This window comes from Stenella coeruleoalba (genome assembly GCF_951394435.1).
Source record: "Stenella coeruleoalba genome assembly, chromosome: 21".
Lineage (NCBI taxonomy): Eukaryota > Metazoa > Chordata > Mammalia > Artiodactyla > Delphinidae > Stenella > Stenella coeruleoalba.
The window spans coordinates 28991788-29012297 of record NC_137167.1 but is presented as its reverse complement, the minus strand read 5'-3'; the positions used below and the strand labels follow the sequence as shown (position 1 = coordinate 29012297).

General features: G+C 40.5%; 1 long non-coding RNA gene and 1 pseudogene across 6 annotated transcripts in view; one reads left to right on the top strand and one right to left on the bottom strand.

The window, feature by feature from the left end:
- Positions 1–20510, top strand: part of LOC307179743 — an 893234-nt gene that overhangs the window by 344855 nt on the left and 527869 nt on the right. The window lies entirely within an intron of this gene.
- LOC307179742 (large ribosomal subunit protein uL14-like) lies at positions 7408–8693 on the bottom strand (annotated as a pseudogene). The gene has a single exon. The product of its transcript is annotated as a large ribosomal subunit protein uL14-like (transcript).

The following is a 20510-nucleotide window of genomic DNA, read 5'->3' as shown; positions in this document are numbered from 1 at the left end:
ATATTTCTTGAGAGAAGAACAAGGTATTGTGATCTTAAAAATAGATCTGTAAACAGACGGAAGAGAGTTTGGGAGATGGGACTTTAATGAAACAAGAGAGGGAAAAATACATTAAGGAGGAAATCATAATGAATCATAGAATGTTAGAGTTTAAGCAGTCCTCAGAGACCATCTGTTCCAAGCCCTCATTTTAGGATGGGGAGGCTGAGGTCCATGCATGTTATGTAAGGTCACAGAGCGTCATAATGACTCAGATTCCTGCTCTGTGAACATAACTCTCTGGGAGAATGTTAGGCACTTGTGAATATTTCATTCATTTTTTTTTTCACCCACTAGGGTACTCTTGGGTGCTTTGAAATAGTAATTTCCCTACAGTAATCTTGAGCACAGAGGGTATCATACTGTGCAAAAATTAAGCTGGCCTTTAGAAATTACTCAAAATGGTCTAGGGTCTGGGATACTCAACCTTATAGCTCCAGAAATTCAATTTTGATCACTTACCAAGAAATGAACAGGCGCTGGGGAATTGACAGATGCAATACTGACTTATGTACCATAAAGATAAATGTGCTTCTATATGAAAAGTTGGAATTAGTGGGTGAATGAACTCTGTAAAACGTGTAATTCTGTGCGTGGAAATTACATTGGTAACAAGAATAAGATAATTCTAATTGTTGTCATGCCTCATGGTTAGGTCCATGCCGAAATCCCAGTTATGGCTAAAGCATCTTCATTAACATTGTGGCCTGACATGATATTCATATCTTCTTTGGGGACAAATGAAGAGTTTGTAGAAACTACCCTGTTTTGAGTAGTGGGGAACTTAGCCAATCCTTGCTGTACACAGTCTGGTAGTGAGAAGCGTTCTGATTTAAGACTCCAAAGACATGGGTTCTAGTCTCAGTTGTACTGTTGTGTAAGTACTATAACCCTGGGAAAGTCAAGAGATTGCTCTGAGCTTTAACTTTCTCATCTCTGAAATGTGGAAATGGATCTTGGTGAATTCCAAAGTATTTTCCAAAGCTCACAGTCTGAAACTTCAAGGAGCATTCCTTTTCTAGACACCACAAGCCCTTATCTTCTTGACTCCCTGCTTTGTATTGACACCAGTCATGGTATTTCCATTGATTTGTCATAATTTAATGAGACACAGTATCTTAGTCAAGATCTTCTAGAGGGCAGGTTATCTGGCAATAGGAGGGATAAGGTCCTCCTTTAAAGTTGCCCCAGAGACCAAACTTCTGCAGCCTGTGTACGTTGGACATTGCCTCTCCGGCACCTACCATTCTTGTTTTGCAATTTCTCTAGTGCCCTCAGAGGCAGCCACCATGCTCCACAGTTGTAACGCTTCTCGTTGCTCTCATATTGATGGAGTTCCATGAGGACTTGCTCTCACGTGGACTTGGCCTCCACGCACACTGCATCTCAGCTAACCACTGGTGAAGCTGAGGCAGAGTTGATGCCACTGCTTACCAGAAGTTATTACCATCTTGTTGAATGCTATGGACTGAATGTTTGTGTCCCTTCACATTCATGTGTTGAAGCCCTGATCCCCAATGTGATGGTTATTTGGAGGTGGGACCTTTGGGAGATAAATGGGTTTAAATGAGGTCATGTGGATGGAGCCCCTTGATGGGATTAGTGCCCTTATAAGAACAGGAAGAGACAGAAGGACCTCTCTCTCTCTTTGACTCTCTCTGCCTCTCTCTGTCTCTCTGTCTGTCTCTGTCTCTCTGTCTATCTTTCTCTCTCCATGCATGCACAAGGAAAGGCATGTGAGGACATACCCAGAAAGAAGGCTTTCACCAAGAACCCAACCATGGTGGCACCCTCACCCTGATGTCAGACTTCCAGCCTCTAGAACCATGAGAAATAAGTTTGTTGTTTAAGCCACCCAGTCCATGGTGCTTACTATAGCCTCCCAATCTAAGACACATACATCCATAAAGGGCTCCAGCTGCTTTTGGGTAGATGAGTAATCCTACTGCAGAGTTCCATCTCAAGGGCCTGCTTTTTAGAAGCACTCTGGCACCAATTGTCTTAGCTTGGGTCTCCCATGAAGCAGAGCCCAAGGAGAATCTCAATCTGTTCTCAGTTTACTTGGGAGTTTCAAGGTTAAGGGTATAGATGAAGGGAAAGTATGAGAGAAGGAAACACGGGAAGCATGGTCCTCTTGTTACTGCACTGGCTGCCACTTCACCAAGAGCTGGGAGAGAGGCAGTGGGTTTGTGGGCAGGTGTGTTTCTTGGAGTGTGGGATTGTGAATGTGTGCAAGTGGGAAAATCACACACTCAGCTCAGAGTGATACACAGAGGGGAGAAAGAAGGCTCATCAGTGCACTTGGTTTCTTCTCACCTCACCTCTCCCATTGGCTGCACCCGCTCCCCCAGGGCAGGTAGGTTCTCCCAGACTCCTCTGTTGTATCTTCTGATGCCGTGGGTGCCTCTGAGGATACCACATGCCATCCGATGGTGGGCCCTTTCATCTACACCCAGAACGCCAGGGTAGGCATGTGGGGCGTGAGGGTCTTGAGGCCCAGGGCTCAGTCAGACGGTCACCATTTGGAAAGCATGGCAAGATGCGACAGAGGAGATGGTGCAGTTGCAGACTCGGGTGGACTCTTCAGAAACAAGGAAGACTTTGAAAAACTCTAAAAATGCACATGGCATTTTTTGTTTACACAATAGCTTAAGTCCCAGAGCTCTACTGGCCAGCATAGAGCTGATAGTTAATAACACTGTATTGTACACTTAAAAATGTGCTAAGAGGGTAGTTCTTATGGTGAGTGTTCTTATCACAAAAAATAATTATAAACGAAGAGGGCAGGAGGAAATGTTTGGGGGGGATGGATGCTTACAGCAGAGATTGTGGTGATGGTTTCATAGTGTGTACTTATCCCCGAAGTGTCAAGTTACATACCTTCAGTATGTGCAGTTCTTTGTATGTCAATCATACCTTAGTAGAATGGTTTATTATTGTTATTATTACTGTTATTATTTTCAGTGAATTGCTTTGTAGTTAATGGAGCAATCTCATCACGGGTCATATCTTGTTTGTTTTAACCTGGAGACAGTTAATCCAGGATGATCTGGTTAGTTCCACCAGGAGAGATAGCTGTTTGGCTGCCTTAATTTGAAGTTGTCTTTCTGACCAGTTCCTTCTTTTCCTGAAAGGGTGGTAATAGATAAAGATCAGCAGAGTAAATGTGTGAAAACTAGGATATAGACTTACCTGTGAGGTCTTAAAAGAGTCAGCATCCTTTGCTGTGCCTCAGTTACTCACTGTAAGTCAGATGCAAAACCTGAAGACCCCTGCGTTTTCTGCAGACTCAGGCATCTAATGCCTCCTTGTCATTTGTACACCTGGTGGCTCCTCACTCTTGGGACTCTGGGATTTTGACTTTAGGCTGAAGTCTGCTGATGGACTGAATAAAATGCTTGGTTTTCTTAGAATGTTAGCACATAAAGAGATCTTAACGCAAACCCTTCATTCGAGAGATGAGGGTATTGGGGGCTAAAGAATTTCTGACTATCCCAAATATATGCAGTGCTTCTCTTAGAAAATCCTTCTTTTTCTTATGGTTTAGGGAGGAAATATGCCATCAGCTTTCCCCAAGTAGCAAAGAGTCAGCCAGCTGTGTGGAAAAACAAATAAAAAGATATTTTTGTCTTTTAATATGAAAATTATCTTGTACCTAAATATCTCCCTAAATATTAATTCCTAAGTGATAAGCACATGAAGTCTGAGGATTTTAAGAGTAAAGTAAAAGATGATGGCCATCCAGACAGCATGAAGTGAAATCATAAGTAAGATAAAATCTCACTCCCACCCCCCATCTTCCTAAATCACCTTTCCTCTTGGTAATAGGCTCGGGACTGAGTTGGAAGATTTTCAAGAAGACAAAATCAGATAATGTCATTCTCTTCCCAGAGAAATAGCTGTACATTTCCTCTGGCTGAAAATTCCCATCAGCCAATGGATTTTGCCAATATCAATATTGATAAAAAAAAGAATATTATCCCCAAACTCTACAGTTCTAGATGAAAGGGCATGATATTCTGAGAAATTGGTTTCTAGGGCTTTAAATTGTGTGTGTAGTACGTGTGTGTGTGTATGCGCACGCATGTGAAATAGGGTAGGATATATATCTAGAGAGAAAGAGGTGGTACGTATAGGGTGCTGACAGTAATGTCATCAATTAACAGAATCTGTAGATTGAAAGTGATCTTAGAGGTCATCTAGACGAATCTTCCAATTTCAATGGAGGTCAAAGTGAGGCTCAGAGAAGTGGCTTGATAATTAGGAACATACACATAATGACCATTTAATTTTCGAGTCTTGAAGCCTTCTGCTTTAATTTTTGCTAGGGTGTGAAAAAACAGTCGCGCATAAAGGAATAATTAATGAGCAAAGAGAAAGTCTCCATCCAATAAAGGAATAGAGGCATGTATTCTGCCCATGTTTTATAACTTCTTTCTCCAGCTCCTTCTGTTGCATTATTTAAATGGTAGAAACTGTCTCCCTGAGAGTTGGTGTATTGAATTTCCCTGCATGTGTTCTGAGAGATTGAGTTCATTTGACTGTTGATTCTTTAGTGCAGCGAGGTATCCCAGAAAGAGATGGAGCGGTAATTTAATTGAAGACCTTAGCATCCATTTTGGCCCTTCTTTTCAGATGCCCATGTAGTATTCCAGCATAGCCATGGTATCCTGCGGACTCCAAGTGAAAAATATATTACCGGGGCTCCCAGACTTTACACTCATGCAGTACAGTTTTATAGCAAGGTTCAGTTGATCACAAAATAAAAAGGACCCAAGCAATACACTCTGGAGAATGTGACTTGAAACTGTAACCATTAGGGAGAAAAGCGCCCAGATATCCACGGAGTTGTGGGAAAGAGAATCTCTTACAGCATCAGGGTGACTTAGCAGGGACTCCTGTGTCTCTGTGGTGATGTGCTGCTCCTGGAATATTCTCGGCCCAGTCCTTCTACTCTGCAAAGCCCTTTTGTTGATGACTCAGCACTTACTATTTATTCTAAACATTGATTTATATAGATTTCAATTCAGCCCCTTTGTGAAAAGTCCCACCCGTGTTTTGTAGCCAGCTAAATCTTTTAAAAAGTATCTTTAGATACATTTATGTGTATCTACATACATCATGCACACATGCACCTATGTAATTACGTACAAACACATATTTATATACACACACATACATATATGAACCAAAAATAAACTAGATTATTCATTTCCTTGGGTACTTTTGAAAAATAGTTGATGAGATATTCCTGAAGTCAGGGTGATACTGGAAAATTCCACCAGAGGGCAAGTCCAAAACCAGGTTTTTGTGGGAATGGGCAGACATGGCTATTGGGGACACCAAAGAGCTTGAAACTTTTCAGTGAAATAACTAACCCTTACTTTCCCCACACGTTGGATTTCGCCTCTGCAATTAGCGCCCTGCAATGGAGTTCTGTTCAGTTAACAATCCCTGATGAGAGGCTGATTAGGACAGGCCTGCATGTAGCTACCTGGATCCCCATCCCTGCAAGCCCAGCCTTCACACCCTGTGGACCACTCGTCCACACACGATGCTCTTCCGCACCGCCGAATCCCCCAGCAAGGCCGCTTCCTGAGGATGGGTTTTCCTCTCACCAGCCCATTCACAGCATTTGCTCAGAGCCAGTCTACTAAAGAGAGATATTCTAATATTTTCTTCTTGTCCTTTCCAACTCCAAACTTTTCTGTGAAAATATTTCTACCACGTCAGAGTTTATAGCATTTGCATTTTGTACTATGCTGTAATCAGTGCTTTGATTTGTCGTCTGTAGATTGGAAAAAATAGTTGGAATGCTGTCATTCTGCTCTACATAAATATTATTTGTTGCAAAGTCACATAGCAGGATTGGACCTGTAGGGCATCCAGTGTCGTTCAACAGTTCAACACCATCAGCTCTCTGATGTGTGACGCTGAACACCTGAGAAAAATCTCACAGTGATGTACTTGATTGGCTGCTCGAAAGCCCACCACATTTTAGATTTAAAATAATAACAATAGTAATAATAACAACACAAATGACAACAACTGTGAGCCTCAGTTTTGCAGAATAGGCACTTGGAATAATACAGGTTGTTAATAGCTGACCATCCCCCTCTTGGTTAAGTTCTGGATGCTTTGCTGTTGCCATGGAAGCAGGAGCTCCTCTGAGAGAAGGGGGTTCTGCATCACTTCCCTGGGACACACATCATGAATGTCTGCTGGACTTCTAAGCACCTGCCCCCACCCCCATGACCACAGTGGCTTCCTTAGTTACTAAACTTAGGACTTTCCACTCCACTAGGCCAAAAAATCAAGACCCTGTTACCAGAGGAAAATCTCATTGGCTCCCGATGCTTGTATTTAGCTGTGATTTTATTTGTCCATGAAGAAGAACTGAGGATTTATGGAAACTTTTGCTGAAAGGTCTATCAGCGTTGACTGACTGGAAGATCTTCAAAAAGTGCTCCAAGATCCTCCAGACGTTGTCATGTCCCAAATCAGGGTCATGGATACTCTAGCAGTAAAAGATGCAAAAGACACCAATATTAGTGCCCAAATATATATATATGTGTGTATATATATATATATATATATATATATATATATATATATATATATATATAAAAAATCCCATGAGGACAACTAGGGGAAACTGGAAATGGTTAACAAGTCAGTGCTTGTTTGTTCGTGTGTTTCTTCTCCTGGTTGCACTTATTGGCAGGAATGGAACAAAACAATAGAATTAAAGATGTTAAGGGTCCATATGGGTCTCTTCCTTGCTCTATCAAGAAAAGCAAGGCAGCGTGCTGTTTTTTCCTTATGATAAAATGCTTGCTCGTTTTACAAAATACAGGAACCATGGATAAGCAGAAAGACATGAAAAACTCCCAAAAGCCCACCATGCAGAGGTAATCTGTTAATATTTTAATTTAATAATAATAATGTCCATTGATTCATTCCGACAATGAGTTCATAATACAGATCTTGTCAAATTGCTTTTTCCCTTAAAAATACTATTCGATCATTTTCAGGTCAATATAATTTCAAATTAATAATTTACTCCTTCAATTTATAGTCTAGTAAAGACATAGGATTCTATTCTATGTATGTATCATGACTTTTAACCAATATTGTATCACTGGACATTTCATTTTTAATAGTACTTAAAATACTGTTATGTAACAGTATTTTGCACACGTACATTATGATTTCCTTAAAGAAATTCCTATAAGCAAAATTTCTAGTTCACAAGCTTTGTTGTTTTGTTTTTAACATATTTTAAAATGGCCCTTGAACTTTGATTTTTACCAGTGCAGTGTAAGTTTGCATTTTTTATATCCTTCTGAATGGCGGGCATTAGAAATATTTCTTTTTATAGAAGAAATTTAGTCATATTTTATTTATTTGTTCTTTTTTTTTTGGAGCAAATAATTTTTATTATTCTTTCTTCTTTTACAAATACACCGACGCATCATGCAGTGCTGCCAGCATTGGACGCAATCCTGGGCCACAAGTCCGCACATTCCTTTGCAACTGGTCCTGTGATGGCAGAACCTTTCATCTCGCCGTTATTGTTTACTATGACCCCTGCGTTATCTTCAGAATAAAGAAACACACCATCTTTTCTCCGGTATGACTTTCGTTGTCGAATTACCACTGCTGGATGTACCTTCTTTCCGAGCTCTGGTTTGCCTTTCTTGATGTGGCCGTCACCATGTCACCCACACCAGCAGCAGGAAGTCTATTCAGTCGTCCCTTGATCCCCTTCACAGAGATGATATACAGATTTTTGGCTCCTGTGTTGTCAGCACAGTTGATCGCGGCTCCAACCGGAAGACCCAAGGAAATCCGGAATTTCGCACCAGAGGACCCACCACGTCCTCGCTTCAACATCTTGAAGGCCGGAAAGGGACAAAAACAAACAAACAAAAAAAACTTGCCGAGTTCTTAAAGCTAGTTTTAGTTCAATTGGTTTTCTAGGTTCCAAAACAAAAAGTGGCATTAAAAACTTATACTTGAGCAATGATCATTACAACATTACCCAAAGAGGGACACACTATGAAATGCAGCTTCAATTTTGTGTTAATATTTTCAGGATCCTTCCTTAGCCTAATTCTTCTCCTTCACCCTTTTTTTGGGGGGAGGGGATGCAACACAAGGACACACAAGATTCAATACTCTCAGATTCTGGAAGAATCCTGTAAATCCATCCACAGGGATGAAGCCTTATTGAATGATAAGCCTTTATTTAAAATTTATCAGTACTTGCGTTGTTTGTGTTTGTTACCAGTAACGTCTTCTTATTTTAGGAGACAAGCAGGAGGCTTAAGCAGATGAAACTTATCAAGAACAATTACGTTTCAGGAAAGTATTTACTCTCTAAAGTCTTATGATCAAGCAGGGTATGTAGCTGCCCATTCCAAGTCCCAGTCAGGCCAATCCTCTTCTTTTGATTTTGTTTACAGAGGACTTGTCAGGATCTTGTGGTCAATCACATAGTCTAAACAGCATGGGGACATATGGCAAGTCAAGGAGGACAAAGCACCAGCCCAGCCAGGAATTTGAAAATAATCCTCAGAGGCTTCCCTGGAGATCTGTCTCTCCGGGTTATTTGAAATGTCCTGTTGTCACTCATCCAATTACGGACCGCATCTAAAATACCCTGATCTGGATTTCCCTGGTGGCGCAGTGGTTGAGAGTCCGCCTGCCGATGCAGGGGACACGGGTTCGTGCCCCGGTCCGGGAAGATCCCACATGCCGCGGAGCGGCTGGGCCCGTGAGCCATGGCCGCTGAGCCTGCGCGTCCGGAGCCTGTGCTCCGCAACGCGCGTCCGGAGCCTGTGCTCCGCAACGGGAGAGGCCACAACAGTGAGAGGCCTGTGTAACACACACACACACACACACACACACACACACACACACACACACACACACACACACACACACACACACACACACACACACACACACACACAAATACCCTGATCTAGAAGTTGCCCCGCCTATATTTGAATGCCAGCTGGAGGAGAGAAAGAACGTATTCTATTTTAGAAAAACATTACTTGAAAAGCTGTGCTGAGCTAAAGATGCTCAATAGCATCCAATCATACATTTAAAAAATTACATTAAAAATTAGAGTATATCAGGCACCACTCTAAGTTAGGTGCTTTACCAATTTTAATTAACTTAGTTCTTAATGGGGAGGTACTACGATCCCCATTTTACAGAAGGAGAACCGAGCCAGAGAGAATTTAGAAACGTTGTTCAACGTTACCACGATTGGTGAATGACGGCCCCCTTCAAGCCCAGATAGTCAGACGCCAGAATCAGTGTTTTTAAGGACTGTGCACACTATACTGCTTCTTTTATGCTTGGGTACGTCAAAGAGAGACCTAACAGAAGGTCTTTTCCATAGGAACTGTTAACTGCAGTCTTCTAGAACATTAAAGCATGCGACACGGCAATGTCACAAGTGTTGGTTCCAAAGCAGAAGGTCATCATAGATGAGCAAGGTAGAGGTTCTGAACACATACAAGTGTCCGACTTGATTCTGGATTCAATAGCCCTGAGTGAAATGGTTTGATCCACTGGCTTTTGCACCTATGAGTCGAGGTGACCTGGTGAGCTTAAAACCAGTGCAGATTATTAAATTGTATGCCCTGGAAACACTGATGCTGGTGACTGGGCCAGGGTCAGGAATCTGCATTTTTACCAAAGCTCCCTGGGTGAATCGAATGGACTGTGGTTTGGAAACCATGGGATTTCCTAACTCAGTCTTTCTCAAACTGTGGTCCCTGGAGAGCGGCCTCAGCCTCACCTGGCACTTGGTAGAAGTACAAATTCTCTGTCCCCGCCCTGGACTTAGGGATCGTGGAAATCTCTTTTAACAGACCCTACAGGTGACCCAAATGCCTGTTAAAGTTTGAGAACCGCTGCCCTAACTTTAAATCAAATCCTCAGGAAACACATGGCGTTAGTCTAGACATCAACTCCCTAGAGAATAATGGCAGCGCTCACACAACCTTCAGCATAATTTTGTGTCACCGCTCATTCTGATACTCTTTTTAAGTCATGCTTCAATATTTGTTCCCTCTGTACCAAAAGGAAACCAGGTTGCATATAATATTTCTCCAGGGTGAAATTGAAGAGAAAAGAAAACCTACTTTCCTAGGGGATGAAAAAAATCAGTAGAGCTGTTTCTGAATCATCCTTAAATTATTCAGTCCTTATGGATAGAAGTTATTCTTTTGGTAAAAATTATTTTTTTGTTTATCATTCAAATGAAACGACACTTGCAGTATCAGACACCATTTGTCACCGTTTTCTCGAAGCCAAGATACTAAAAATTCTTCACAAACACTAATTAGTCTCCTTACCGTTTGGGGGGAAGTTAAGGTCAAGGATGTCACCTTCATTGTTTTCGAGAGAAAATGGAGACACGTGAACAATTGTCACCCAATTTGTATTCACTTCCCAACAATTCAATAACAGCATTCTTTCCATTTTTAGCTGACTGTATAGTTACACATATTTGACTTTCAGGTGCTAATTTCTTATATTTTGGGAAGCATTCATTTGTAGTTAACCTTTGGACACATTTTAAGTATGTAATCTCGGCTTACATCTCATAACGGGCCATACCTAAGAATAAAATATTATTTTGTGCAGTAGTTTAAAATAAATCAACTAAGTAGCTTAAAAAAGACTTATCAATTGTCTGTGACCTTTTATCATTTATCATATAATCAGTGTGCTCTTTTTAACAAACAAAGCCCCTTCTTATCATCCAACGAAAAATGAACAATGCCAATAATTGTCAGAAATTTTAAGTGCTTTTCCTAAATATCTCCTTATTATCTAGTCTTTGATAGTATTATGTAGAGTCCATATGTGCTACTCTGAAGCTTAACACGTTAATAAGTCTACACACCATTACACATCCCCAGTGAGATATATAAATCAATTCATAGATAAGTAATAGAAAGATAGATGATAGATAATTGATAGATTGACAGACAGATGGTAGATAGATAGAGCTAAGCTTACCATTTCGCAGTGCTTATTGGGCAGAGAGTACTCATGTGTTCGGGTGTGTGTGTGTGTGTGTGTGTGTGTGTGTGTGTAAATATTTCAGGTCAGCCACTAATTAGATATGCATTATTGGTCCCTAATACTAAGTCAATTAAAGTTGAGGTTGTTAAATTAATTTATTTGGGCTTAAGTCACTCTACCAATAGGCCAAGTTTCTCTAGGCTTTTAAAATAGTGTCCTGAATTGTGTCAAGTCTGCTCTTGTCCTTTCTGGTTTTCTACTGGTCTTGATTCTTCAAGAACAGTCGTCTTATAGAGACTCCTCTTTGCAATGATTCATGCGATGTACTTTTATTCAACACCCACTATTGAACATCCACTGTGCTAACTGCTGAGCATTAAGAGATCCAGAGAGACAACGCTATGGTTTGTTCAACCACAATCAAACATCAAGCCCAGAGACTGAATTTCTTTTTCATAATTCATCCTTTCTTGCTCATGACTTTATCCGCGTTATTGATGTTGCATTAATGTGTGTCGTTTGGACGTGAAGAGGGTGGCCCCTGGAGCCAGACTGCCCTTCTCCACTCAGCAGTTCTGTGACCTGGGGCTTCTCCAATACTGTCTTATGTAAAATAAGGATAATAATATCAATAGTATCTACTCCACAGGCTGACTTAAGGATTTGCTGAGCTAATGCGTGCAGCGTTTTTGAAGAACGCTGTAGGATGGTTTCATGAATGTAGCTATGGTTATTATTTAGAGAAGATGCCCGTGGCATAGAGGACACTCACGTGCAAGGGAGGACCAGAATGCCAGCTCTGCTGAACACCTGCTGTCTGGGAGCCACTGAAAAGGAACAGAGCTTCCTGCTTGCTACCCAGGCTACTTTCAAGCATCCTGCCGCCTTGTTTCCCCAAAGGAGATCCTGGGCATTTGCTCTAGTATGCAAGTTATTTTGAGTTGTTTCTGGAGAAGTGGTATTAGATTTATACTGACTCTGTGAGGCTGCTTTCAGCAGGGTTGAGGCAGCAAATTCTCCCTGGAGAGCAGACAAAAGGCAACATACGCCCTGGTCCCTTTACCTCAAATGGTAAATTTCTCTGAAAAGGGAGAGTGGCCCTCCTTAAATTCCACGTGTTTAAATTCTCTCTATTTCATAAACGATTTTCAAGCTATGCCTTTCAAATCGTGCTGGAGTAGAGGAGCTCAGTTGCACCGACTTTGCAGTGGTCCTAATTTATGCGGTTGGGAAGAGCAGGCCTTTGCTCTCTGCAAAGCCTGGCGGATGAGCCCAGACCAGCATCTCCTTTCAAATGCATCACGGGAAACTCCATTTTCACTCCAGACAAGTCCATCTCCACCGGCTCAAACTATGAGGAAAGAGAAGCGATTGCTGGGCCAGGCTCTTGACAGGGGGAGAGCTACCACGGGTGGCTGGGAAGGTTGGGGAAGGGAGAGCATGTTTGTGTCTTCAAATGCGGCGAATCTGAATTTCAAAACGTAAACTTTTTAAGGCAATCTGGGAGGAGGGGATCGCGGTTGATTTTGGGAAGCAAGGAGTGAAGGGTTCTTAGCGAATCGGTCCTTCCTGTTGCTTCTCCCTGCGAGGTCCCCTGCCTGAGTGCTGCTTTCCTTGCAAATGTGCCCAGGTGACATCCACAGCAATTTCAAACACTCTGCACCTACAGCCAGAGTGCGTGGAAAGGGAGCTGTCAGCTCTGAAAACAGAGATGCCTCTGTACAAATAACTAACAAAGTAGGCGAAGGTGCACCGCTCTCCCAAGAGCCATTGCTGGTAACAGTACTCAGCCATCTTCTCTTTTCACCAGGCTGCAAACTCATTTTGAAAACCAATTGTCCACGTAGGTAGGACTGCTGGGGCTGACCCTGGAGGGATAGCTGGGGTGGAGGTGACCTTCCAAAGCTTCTGCTTTCTGATCCCATCTTACTGGAAGTGCATGAAAGACTATTTCCTTTCCCCCTTTCCAAGAAAAGTACTTAAATGGCTCATTATTTTTATTTTATTAATTTTTATTGGAATATAGTTGCTTTACAATGTTAGTTTCTGCTGTACAGCAAAGTGAATCAGTTATGTGTATACATATATCCCCACTTTTTCAGATTTCCTTCCCGTTTCGGTCGCCACAGAACACTGAGTAGAGTTCTCTGTGCCATACAGTATGTTCTCATTAGTTATCTATTTTATACATAGTAGTAGTGTATCTATGTCAATCCCAATCTCCCAGTTCATCCCACCCCTCCGCCCTCCTTGGTGTCCATAAGTTAGTTCTCTACATCTGTGTGTCTGTTTCTGCTTTGCAAATAAGTTCACCTGTACCATTTTTCTAGATTCCACATATAAGCAATATTATACGATATTTGTTTTTCTCTTTCTGACTTACTTCACTCTGTATGACAGTCTCTAGGTCCATCCTCGTCTCTGCAAATGGCACAATTTTGTTCCTTTTTATGGCTGAGTAATATTCCATTATATATATTTACCACCACATCTTCTTTTTCCATTCCTCTGTTGATAGACATTTAGGTTGCTTCCGTGTCCTGGCTATTGTAAACAGTGCTGTGATGAGCATTGGGGTGCATGTGTCTTTTGGAATTATGGTTTTGTCCAGGTCTATGCCCAGGAATGGGATTGCTGGGTCATATGGTACTTCTATTTTTAGCTTTTTGAGGAACCTCCCTACACTGGCTCATTATTTTTGACTGTGGTTCCATTAGGGCTTTTATTTTGCTCTCACATGTGGATTTCATTTTGTCCTGCCTGTTGCAGGATGGGGTGAGGGGTGAATGCTTCCGGCAACACTCCTGGTGGGAGGTCGCCCAGAAACTGCTTCTCAGTCCTCCAGTGATCAGGACACAACATTCACTGAGCCCCGCCCAACGTCCTCATTGTGCTAAGTGCTTTCACCTCTTATCTCACTGGATCTTGGTGACCCCCAGGAGGTAGGTGGCGGGTGACGTGCTCACTAAGCAGACCTGGAGCTGAAGTTTAGAGTCTCCAGAACTTGATCAAGATCATACACCTGGTGTGGAAAACGTCTGTGATCCCTAAATGCCTCATGTACACTGTGCTCTAAAAAAAATTTGCTTTGTTTTTGCCTGAAAAAATTTTATTCAACTGTAAGACAAACTTGCCCTCTGTCGATGCTGCCCACGCCCATCATCACCATTTTCCTTTTTTTTTTTTTTTTAATATTTTTTCCTTGCTCTTTGGCTGTTCTCTCTATGCCAACGATCTGCAGTTTGTGTGGCATTTATGTCCTTTTCTCATATCCGCCTCCCCTACTCCAAGAACTTTCTGTTGTGGAATCTCATATTCTAGCCAGAAGGTTTAACTAGGAACTATTGATATTTTCATTTTAAATATTTAATCACGCATAATGATCTATCTGTCTAACCACACTGAGTTGAAATCACTCTGGTAAAAGGTTTGGTCTATCCTGTAGAACTCCAGATTCCCTGCCTAGAAGAGTCTGAAATCTTGCAAATAAATCAAGGACCCACATCACAGAGTCTGAGGTTTCCGAGGGATTCGAGATCATCACCATATAAATTTCATTCTGCATTTTGTTTGGTTCTATTTGTGATGTAAAGTGAAGTCCATTCCATGGAGCTGGCCTTGCCTGCATCGTCTTCTCCATAGCATCCTCTCCTCCCTCCTTCCTTGACTGGATTTGTCATCATGCTGATGCTCTGACGCTTCTCTCTTCCCATTTATCACCTCACCTCTGTCTTCCATCTTCCACTGCAGATGGTCTACCCTTCAGCAGCACCAGGATAATGTGAAACTGAAGATTAATTATTTAAGGACCATTTACCACAGGCTACTCTCTAAGCATGGCATTCACATCTGTACTTTTACTTTCCCAGTTCCCACCAATGTCAGTGCCCTTTCTCTTATGCTGCCAACCTCGGGAAGAACTTTTTTAAGGGCTGTTTATCAGTTTATCAGTAAGAAGCCCTGCTGGGCATCCCATGTGGCAGAGTGAGTGGTGATCTCATCTGCCTTGTATTACCCATGAGGACAGAGAAGGTATTTTGTTTATCTCGGTGTTCTCAGAATCATGGCTTTGTTTGCTCAGTAAGAATTATTGAACTGAATCCTTACTAAGGTATTATTTTTCTCATGCATATTTGAATTTTAATGGGAAACTCGAAAAGAAGGGGAGAAGGAAAAAGAAGAGGAAGGGAAAAGAGAGCTAAAGGAGAGAAAGACGTTAGCTTAAGGAATGACATGCTATGGTTTTAAGGGATTAATGATAGAATTTACATCAGGGAATGGTTTACGAAGGGCACTTATCTTTTTAAAAGGTTGTCTGTATTAATGTAGCTATGTTTGCTGTAATAGCTCATAGACCTAAATTCTCTCTCTTTTAAACATAAGTTGGTGAAATCTTATGAATGGTCAGCAGTGATTCATAGTAAGATGAAATCTCTCGTATTATGAGGAAGGAGGGAATAGCATAGCTCTTGCCCCATGTTGGAAATCTCAGAGGCCCCTGTAATATTGGTGAGATATGTGAGGACCACTAATAGATTCATGCGTTATGTAATTTACACTTTAAGAGATTCAGTACAAAGGAATGTTTTCAAAACAGAATTTGAATATTAGCTCCAATTCACCTTTTATGTATAATCTTGGGAAAGTCCGATAACAATCGTGTTTCAGTTTTCTGATCTGCAAATTAGAATGATGGAGCATATGTAAGGTGTTCTGGATTCTTAAGACGTCATGTTTTTTAAATGCATTATTAAAAAACTAAAGGTGTTTATTTACAAAATCTTAACACATTGAGAATTATTTGCTGAACCCTTAATCCAAGCATTGCCTGCAATCCAAAAATCACTCAGGTGTGGATCCTGCGCTCAGGGAGATGTATATACCAAGAAAGATTTTTTTTCTAGGTATAGATAAATACTGGTGATTAAAGTAGAATGTATCCCATTTTAATTAGAGAGTTTAGGGGAAGTGACGTAAGGGCAATGAGAAAAAGAGGATTTTCATGGAATTGCGGAGTTCTTCTGAACTGCTCTTGAGAGAGTGTTGGAAGATGGCTGGGATTTGATCATGTGAAGTTGGCAGGAGAAAGGGATATAATGAGACAGAGACAACATAAGCAAGTTCTGAAGATGGGGGTGGGTGGAATTTGTGAATATGTGAAGTATGGAACACAGTCGTGGGCTTTACAGGTACGGAGTACGTACAGAGTACGAGGAATACTGGGTGATTTTTCCTAGTAGAGTTAAGATTGCCCCGTTGAAGACTAATCAGAGAACAGGAGAAAAAAGAAAACTTTTTAGTAATTGCAAAAGTGTAGGTGAGTCATGTCCTAAAGAAATGAAAGACATTGTAAAAGACAGGAGAAAATGGGTGGGTAGATTATTGAATAAATGACCACGTCACTGACTTAGGATGAATGAGTGATCATAAATGAACAGGACTTGTCATACAAACATTCTAGATCTATAAGTTTTCTTGCCTTTTAAAAAATACTTTTCTCACATGTATGGAAGAAGTCCCTGATATAATAAGCCAGTTTGAGTTAATAATGCAGCAGATTTGTTCATGAGAGTGTGGGGTACTCAGCAAAAATGGTGAATTATTAGAAGTAAAACCTTTGGGAATCATCTTCAGAATTGTGCACTGATTTTGGTTCGAAGCAGTGCCGTCATTTTTGGATTTTTATTCTGTTCTTTGTTAAAATGTGTTTACAGCTACATTTCCCATTTTAAATACCTGTGCATCCCCTAATTTATTTTTCTCCCTTGGAAGAGAGTACATTGCCAGCCGAAATTCTTCTGAAACTGACAAATAGAAGACTGAAGGCACAGATCTAGTCACAGCTCCAGTAATGGCTGATGTTTCCAAAATTTAGCTTAGATGGATTCTCAGCCCTTTAGAGCAGGTCCACTTTTTATTTTTCTTTCTTTGCACAATTGCGCAAGTTAGATTATTTCAGTGCCCTCCTTTAATGTGTAATGAACTAGCATAAAAATCTATAAATGTCACTTTTCGGTCGGCCAATAACTATTTGAAAAGAATGAGAGAAATGAGAAATAAAGTCAAAGCACCCTCCTCTTGTAGATGCGGAGGATCCCTAATTGTTACTTTGCTGAAAAGAGGAGCTGATGGGACTCTTAACACATGAAGATAAACTTTGCTTCTATCTCTGGGTTTGTGTCTGCACATTCCTAGCAGAAATGTATTTGGTCTTCAGTTTAATTTTCTTAATTTACATGTTGGATAAAAAAATCCTTTTAAACAGGATATGATGAAAATACAGCACTTATATAGTGGGAAAGAGGGTAAAACATATGATTTAAATGTTAGTAATACATTTTTTAAAAGATTGATAAGAATAGTTGTACATTTCTATTAAATACTGGTTCTTGATGAAAAGTAAAGTTAAAAAGAAGAGAATGGGGAAACCATGAGAGGTTTGAAAGATTCTTGTAGATATTTCCAAGAACGTTAATGTTTCTTGACATTGGTCTCATATTTAAAAAATAAAAGTAGGAGAAGTCTACTGTAAAAAAAAGTAATAAATATTCTATAAAGTAAAAAGTAAACGTTTCTATTAGTCCATTGACCAAAAACCCTCCCCTAATTAAAAATAATTAACGGTTTATGTACCATTCCAGGCCTTTCATATATATTTTTAAATATCTCAATGTTCAACTCATATAGCTCGACTTCTGTTGCTGTTGTCAACTGTATTATTCTATCAACACCACATAATTATTTTTCTAACCCAATTTGGATTATACCATACCTATTATTATTTGACCTGTTAACTCGTGTAATGTTTGATATACATCATTCTTTATCTGCATACACAACCCTACCTTATTCTTTTCATCAATTGCATAAAGTACCATGATATTGCTATACCATATTTTAGCCACTCTTTTATTAAGAAAACTTAGATTTCCAATTGCTAGTATAATGAATGACAATTCAGTGTACATTAACGCACATGTATATTCTTCCACGTGTGTTAAGTGTTGCTTAGGATGGATTTTGATGAATACCACCAAAAAAAAAATCCCTACTACAGCAAATAACACTCTCAGTATTTGGTATGAGAGGGGTGTTGTCTTACTCTCAGTAATCCAAAGCCTTGCCAGTGTTTGCTGAATTCACCAAAGTTATCAGTGAAAATGATTTTTATTGTTATATTAATCTGCGTTTCTCTGATAATTGGTGAAGTCCAACTCCTGTCTCGTGCAATGGCCATTTATGATTCTCTTTCTGTGAAATGCCTGTTCACTTGTTTTGCCCACTTTTTTCTTCCATTTTATTTTTCGTATTGATTTATAGAAGCAATTTCTACATTGTTGATTTTAAGAATGCTAAGAATTTGTCTAGTATGTAAGATATTTTAGTATTGGCGGTTATTTTGGCCCTGTTGCTTGTCTTTGAATTTGTTTCTATCATTCATAACCTCATAAAAGTGTCTTAAGTATGGGAAAGATTCTCCAGGTTTGGGAAAAAGCATGAGCAAAAGGTTTGATGGTAGAATGATTATGCAATTTCTATTATTATAGGATGAATAGAAAATTAAACCAATATGGCAGCTATAAAGTAAAACCCTTGGTCCCTTACTCCATAAGTAATACATATAAAAAAAAAAAAGAAACCAGGTTCTCAATATTTCAGATTTGTTTTACTTGCCTGAACACGTATAAGCAAAGATATAATCTGTATTCAAAATGCTAATTTGGCCTTTAAAATCTGACTATATTAATTAGCATGAATTAGAGCAACCTTCTCTGTCAGACCTGCCAATTAATATGTATGACAATTAAGTTTAAACCCAGTTGACTGATGAAAACGTTAGCACACAGTAAAATGACTTCAAACAAATACTCTTCCAGCTCTCTGCTAAGGACCCGGACTACTGCGTACCTTACAGAATTTGTTTCCATGCTCTAATCATACTCATATGTTAGCAATTACAGTTGAAATACATAGCAGAGTTCTTTTCACAACAGAGACTCTGAAAGGACTTCTGGGGTGGAGTGAAAAGAACATTGAGGCTGCGTATTCATTCAGGAGTTCATTTATGCTATGGGTTACAGTCTAGGAATTTTTCTTAATCCACATAATATACTATAGAATCCTAGAACTCAACACCGCAGGAGATTTATGCTATCTTTCTAAAAAACATTCACTGAGTGATAAGACAACAAATCCCTTCCTTTGAAGGACGGAGCAGAAATCACATCTGAGGAAGAGGCAGAGAATGAAGTGACCTGGTTGGCTGCCAGGAGAAGTCTTGAAATGTCAGGATCCAACCTTCGGCTTTCCGCCTTCTAAGCACAGAAACTAGGTCTTTCCCAATCTCTCCAGAGTCGGGGATTTGACTGCATTCTGCACATCCGTTGCAAACTAACCAGTTCACAAGCTCCTCAAATATATAAAATAATGTAGCAGGAAAGTGGGTGTGCTATTTGGGATCTCCTGACAGTTTTAAAATATGACATAATAAACTAAATTGTATATATTAGGATTATTTGCTGAGTATCAGACTAAAGATATTTAGTTGAAATAGCATGAAAGCAAATGCCTGTAACCCTGACACCTTGGCGTTTCCAGCTGTGAACTAAGAGAGCACCAGCCGGGATAGACGGTGCCAGCTCCGTCAGAGCTGCTCCAAACAGGCCGGAAGAGTAACGGTTTTCATTGCTCCAGGTTCTGAAGGATATATTCTTAACACAGTAATTCCATCTCAACCTTAGGGACTAGGGTCCCGAAACCCCCTGTGGGTAAATAAATTGAGAAAAAAATGTTTGTTTGTTTTGCGGTACGCGGGTCTCACTGCTGTGGCCTCCCCCGCCGCGGAGCACAGGCTCCGGACGCGCAGGCCCAGCGGCCATGGCTCACGGGCCCAGCCGCTCCGGGGCATGCGGGATCCTCCCAGACCGGGGCACGAACCCGTGTCCCCTGCATCGGCAGGCGGACTCCCAACCACTGCGCCACCAGGGAAGCCCTGTTTGTTTGTTTTAATGGGACTCAGAAGATGGAAGTATATCACAACTGAAGGTAGTAAAACCCTAACATAGAAAGATAATCATAATACAGGAAATAAAACGAGGGAACAGCATTTCTTCATGTTAAATTGGTAAGATTAAGAACTCTGCTGTTAATTATATCTGGAGCATAAGTTAGATGTCAGCCTTCGTCTGTGGTATAGAGACTACTACCTAAAAGCCCCTTCCCACACTTACTAGCTTGTGACAAGGTGTCTCTAATTTCATTTCTTTATTTGTGAATGGGTTGAACAATAGTTATCTCACTCAGAAGTTTATTGTGAAGTTCAAGTGAAATGCTTCATGGAAGCACAGAGAAGATCTCAATAAAAGTTAGCCATTATTGATATTTCCATTGTTATTTTTTATTCTTTTAAAAAACGT